This window comes from Sminthopsis crassicaudata, chromosome X, assembly GCF_048593235.1.
Source record: "Sminthopsis crassicaudata isolate SCR6 chromosome X, ASM4859323v1, whole genome shotgun sequence".
Taxonomy (NCBI): domain Eukaryota; kingdom Metazoa; phylum Chordata; class Mammalia; order Dasyuromorphia; family Dasyuridae; genus Sminthopsis; species Sminthopsis crassicaudata.
In genome coordinates this window covers 18,035,389-18,041,388 of record NC_133623.1, presented here as the reverse complement: position 1 = coordinate 18,041,388, position 6,000 = coordinate 18,035,389, and positions in this window count along the sequence as shown.

Genomic DNA, 6,000 nt, shown 5'->3' with positions numbered 1-6,000 from the left:
AACTTTATAATGTGGAAATATCTTTAGAAGAATTGCACATGTTGTTTAACCTATTTTGAATGAGATAACTTGCTCTCTGGGGCGGGGAAGGGAGGGAGAAAAATTTGGAACACAAGGTTTGGCAAGGGTGAATGGTGAAAGCTATCTCTCCATGTATTTTCAAAAAGAAGAAGCTATTATTATTTTTTAAAAAAAGAAAAAAGAAAGAAAAGTGAAGAACTTTCTATCTGATTGCAATTGCTTACTTGACCCACAGTTTATATAATGGATCTTATGACACATTGGTCAGGGAGAAGTACTAGAAAAAGACTTCAGTAAAACATTTCACAAAAAAAGATGCAACTTTTTAATTTATATGCATATCATTGAAAACTACTATTCAGCTATATCAAATAAACATATTGATTCCTTCCTTAGAAATTCTAATTATTTTTCTTAACAACATTGAATGTTTTTATTAATCTCTTAAATATGTCAAATGGCTTTTTAATTGGGAAGTAATTGCATTTTGCCTTCTACAGTCTTACTTGATTTCTTAAGCTTATCATCAATCCTTTGGTGATTCCTTACCTGATATAGAAATAACATATCTAATTAATCAGTGTGTATAATAACAAACCTTCTATTTAGAGGTACAATAATTAGATTGGGAAAATGCTAGGAAAACAAGAAAATGATTCCCCAAGGTGGCAGGATTATGGGTACTGCTCAGAAGAAGCCTATACATTTTGCAAAGTTGATTAATTAGTTTTAAGAAGGTCTCCAAAGGCCTGGTATTTTAAAGGATGCAATCAGTTTGCAAAAACATTTTGGAGCTACAAAGATATCTTGTACTAACTTTCCAAATATTATCTCTGACAAAACACAACCTTTTCTTTGTTTGATGTCTTCACTTTGGGAGTCACAATGCAATCCCTGCTGGCAAACTTGCTGATTTCAGTCTCCAGGATTCATTCAGCAACAGGGGCAGTGTCCCAGAGGAATTTTTGCAGGATAAACAACTTCAGATGGCTCCCCTCAGACAGGGGAGAGTAGCTTCCTTTCACTTGTGAATCGTGCTAAGGCTACTCAGCCACCTACTAAGTCATCTTGTGGCCCTCCACTGGAATGAAAACCTTCAAATGTGAAGAATCCTTGCTGGTGGGCTTATAATGCTTGGGATTTGCAAAAGAAAAATCCTTCATCAGTGCTGTGTTTCTCAAGCAGGACATTCTACAGTTAAGCAACGGAGCAGAGATGCTTCCTCTATACTTGCCCTGCCCCAGAAATGCCAAAAAACATACTCAGAATTAGACTTGCAGATGACCAGGCAGGGTTTTCTCCAGAAATGCTCAGATTTCGTCACCTAGACAAGTGGAGTTCTTCTAATGCGAAGGAAAGGTGTTATGGGCCAGAACTCTGAACTTGAAACAAGGATCCTTACAAGGTAGTAAGTGGAAGTGAGGAGACAATGGTTATCTAGTTTAGCGTGGTTCATTACGACTGATTTAATCTTACAACCAATAAGGGTCCCCTAGGGATAGAATGAGTGGTTTCTACTCAGTGTAGAGGATATGTTACCCGCCTTAGCCAGGGTTCACTCGGACAGATTCAGAGAGCAGAGAAGACGAGCCGATAGAAGGTGGAGGCTGGAACACAAGCCCTTGGACTTCAATTCCTCCATCCATCCCATCTCACACCATCTTGTTGGCAGGCTCTCCTCCTTAGTTTCTCCACTATGACCAAGCCCAGACTGAGAGGCCCTCCACAAAACTGCCCAGTCCCAGCAAGGAGATAATAAAGGATTTGGACGTTAACCCCTGGCTACTCTTCTGGCCATCACTGAACTGAAGGGAAGGCGGCCCCAAAGAACCCCAGGAAACAAACAAAGAACATGACAGGTAACTCCAATCTCACATTGACATACTGCCTATTGTGTGAAAGTCACAGTACTAAGGCCTGTACATGGATTCATCATAATAACTAGCATTTATGGTACCTACTAAGTACCAGTCACTATAGTAATAAATGGACAGAAATTCATAAAAACTGTTAGTATTTGTACCACCTGCTGGGAGCCAATAACTGTGCAAAGCACTTTACATTTATTGATCATACCTGGGACTGATGGCACCTACTAGGTGCCAGTCATTGTCCTACTCAATGTTCATTTAGTAATAGTCACAGTTTCCAATTAGACCACATCCGATGTGCCATTCATTTTACATCTTTCCTGATATTAATAATAGCTAGCCTACATCCCCTATGACTTTCCAGTTACTCTTGCAAGTATTGTCCAGAAATGACTACTCACCCCTAGCATATGATACCACCTACTGTGTGCCAGTCACCCATGTGAAACACTCTCTCTATACTCCAATAGCTAGTCTTTACATACTGCCCAATGTGTGCTTGTCACTATTTTAAGCACTTTCCATAGATAAAGAATAGCTATCCTTTTTTTTCCCCCATAGACTCTTTTTTCTTCTTTATTTTAATAGTTTTTATTTACCAGATATATGCATGGGTAATTTTACAACACTGACAATTGCCAAATCTTTTGTTCTAATTTTTCCCCTCCTTCCCTCCCCCCGATGGCAGATTGGCCAATACATGTTAAATATGTTAGAGTATAAGTTAAATACAATATATGTATACATGTCCAAACAGTTGTTTTGCTGTACACAAAGAATCGGACTTTGAAATAGTGTACCATTAGCCTGTGAAGGAAATCCAAAATGCAGGTGGACAAAAATAGAGGGATTGGGAGTTCTATGTAGTGGTTCATAGTCATCTCCCAGAGTTCTTTCACTGGGTCTAACTGGTTCAGTTCATTACTGCTCTGTTGGAACTGATTTGGTTCATCTCATTATTGAAAATGCCCACATCCATCAGAATTGATCATCATATAGTATCTTTATTGAAGTATACAACTATCTCCTGGTCCTGCTCATTTCACTCAGCATCAGCTCATGTCAGTCTCTCCAGGCTTCTCTGAAATCATCCTGCTGGTCATTTCTTACAGAACAATAATATTCCATAATAGAATAGCTATCCTTTAAAAACTGCTGTTGTGATTCTGGAGCTTCCTACCAGTGGCTGCTGGAGGCCTAACTCCGGCCTGGAGAATGGATCTCTTCCTTTGAGAGGATGATGATGATGATGATGCAAGGAGACTGAGAGGCAGTTGCCTCTCTCTGATGTCTCCACAGGGGGGCAGTTGAAGACCATCTGAACTCTCTGCCCCCGGGGTAGTTGCCTCTATCTGAAGTCTCCACAGAGCAGCAGCTGCTGTTCTCACCTCTTCACAGAGGGTCAGTTGTGTTCCCTTACCTCACTACCGAGAGGCCTCTGCGTTTTCTGACCTCTCCCTGCCTCCTTTTTATTTCATTCCCAGTCCACAAGCAACACTGCATCACAAAAGGCTGCCCCCCAGCTCACTCAAGTGTCACAATGCCCAGCTGCTGAGGCTCTTGCCAAACTGACCCGCCCTTTCACCCAACTGTGCTCCATAGCAATAACCCCCTTTATTATTTTCCAGTCACTCTTCAGCTCATTATACACAACTTACGCCTCCAACTAGCAATTTATCCTTCCTCCTATGTGCCAGGAAGCATGTGAAACACTATCTAAGTATTCCAATATCTGGTATTTACATATTGCCACCTTTGTGCCTGTCCCTGACATCAAGACTTTCCCTAGATCAATAAGAGCTAGCATTGACATCCTGCCTACCCTGTGGCATGCAATGTGCTCCGGGCTCGATATTGATTACTAATAATACTATCATGCAGGGTTCCTACTATTTACGGTGAGTGTAGAAGGGAATTTAGAGACATTCATAGGAACAGTTTGCCTTCATACCACCTGCTGTGAGCCATTCACTGTTTGAGACCTTTGAAATGTGGTGATCAGTCCTTGGAAATGGCCAGTTATTAATACTAATAGTTTACATTGATAGCAACTACTAAGTAGCAATCATTTAGCAAAGAGCATTCCATATATTAATACAAATATCCAGCATTTGCAGCCATTATTTCCAGTGATTGTGCCAAGTATGATACAGAAAAGAATAATCAGAACTAGAATTTGATACCACCTAGTATATGAAAGGCACCACGTGAAACACTCTCTCTACATTCATCATACCTAGTATCTATATCCTGCCAAAGACGTGCCTTTCAATGTTCCAAAGAATTTCCATATATAAATAATGGCTTACCCTTTGACCCAGCCATACTACTACTGGGCTTATACCCCAAGGAACTACTAGAGAAGGGAAAGGGTCCTGTATGTGCCAAAATGTTTGTGGCAGCCCTTTTCATAGTGGCTAGAAGCTGGAAGATGAATGGATGTCCATCAATTGGAGAATGGTTGGGTAAACTATGGTATATGAATGTTATGGAATATTATTTTTCTGTAAGAAATGACCAAGAGGATGAATACAGAGAGGCTTGGAGAGACTTACATCAACTGATGCTGAGTGAAACGAGCAGAACCAGAAGATCATTATACACTTCAACAATGATACTGTACGAGGATGTATGCTGATGGAAGTGGATTTCTTCAACATAGAGAAGAACTAATCCAATTCCAATTGATTAATGATGGACAGAACCAGCTACATCCAGAAAAGGAACACTGGGAAATGAATGTAAACTGTTATTTTTACCTTCTGAATCCAATTCTTCCTGTGCAACAAAAAATTCGGTTCTACACACATATATTGTATCTAAATTATACTGTAATATATTTAACATATATAAGACTGCTTGCCATCAGGGGGAGGGGGTTGGGGGAGGAAGGGAAAAAATCTGAATAGAAGTAAGTGCAAGGGATAATGTTGTAAAAAATTACCCATGCATATGTACTGTCAAAAAATGTTATAATTATAAAATAAAATAAAAAATTTAAAAAAAAAAAAAAAAAAAAGAAATTATGAGCAGGCTGATTTCAGGAAAGCCTGGAAAGACTTATATGAATTGATGTTGAGTGAAGTGAGCAGAACCAAAAGCACATCATACACAGCAATAAGATTATATGATGACTAACTGTAATAGATTTGGCTCTTTTCAACTTCTGATGGAGGGAGCCATCTGCATTCAGAGAGAGAAATATGAAGACTAAATGTGGATCAAAAAAAAAAAAAAAAAATGGCTTACATTTTAATACTGCCTACTGTGTGACAGTCATCATGCTAAAGGCTGGATATTTATTAATAATAATAACTACCATTTATGGTACCTACTATGTACTAGTAATTGTAGAAGGGAATACACAGAAACTCATAAAACGTGTTAGCATTTATACCACCCGCTGTGAGCCAGTCACTGTGCAAAGCACTTTCCATTTATTGACCATACCTGGGATTTATGGCATCTACTATGTGCCAGTCATTGTCCTACTCAATGTTCATTTAGTAATAGTCACAGTTTCCAATTAGACCACATCCGATGTGCCATTCATTTTACATCTTTCCTGATATTAATAATAATAGCTAGCCTACAGCCCCTACGACTTTCCAGTTACTCTTGCAAGTATTGTCCAGAAATGACTACTCACCCCTAGCATATGATACCACCTACTGTGTGCCAGTCACCCATGTGAAACACTCTCTCTATACTCCAATAGCTAGCTAGTATTTGCATACTGCCCAATGTGTGCTTGTCACTATTTTAAGCACTTTCCATAGATAAAGAATAGCTATCCTTTTTTTTCCCCATAGACTCTTTTTTCTTCTTTATTTTAATAGTTTTTATTTACCAGATATATGCATGGGTAATTTTACAACGCTGACAATTGCCAAACCTTTTGTTCTAATTTTTCCCCTCCTTTCCCGCCCCCACCCCAGATGGCAGGTTGACCAATACATGTTAAATATGTTAAAAAATACAAATTAAATACAATATATGTACACATGTCCAAACAGTTGTTTTGCTGTACAAAAAGAATCAGACTTTGAAATAGTGTACAATTAGCCTATGAAGGAAATCCAAAATGCAGGCGGACAGAAATAGAGGG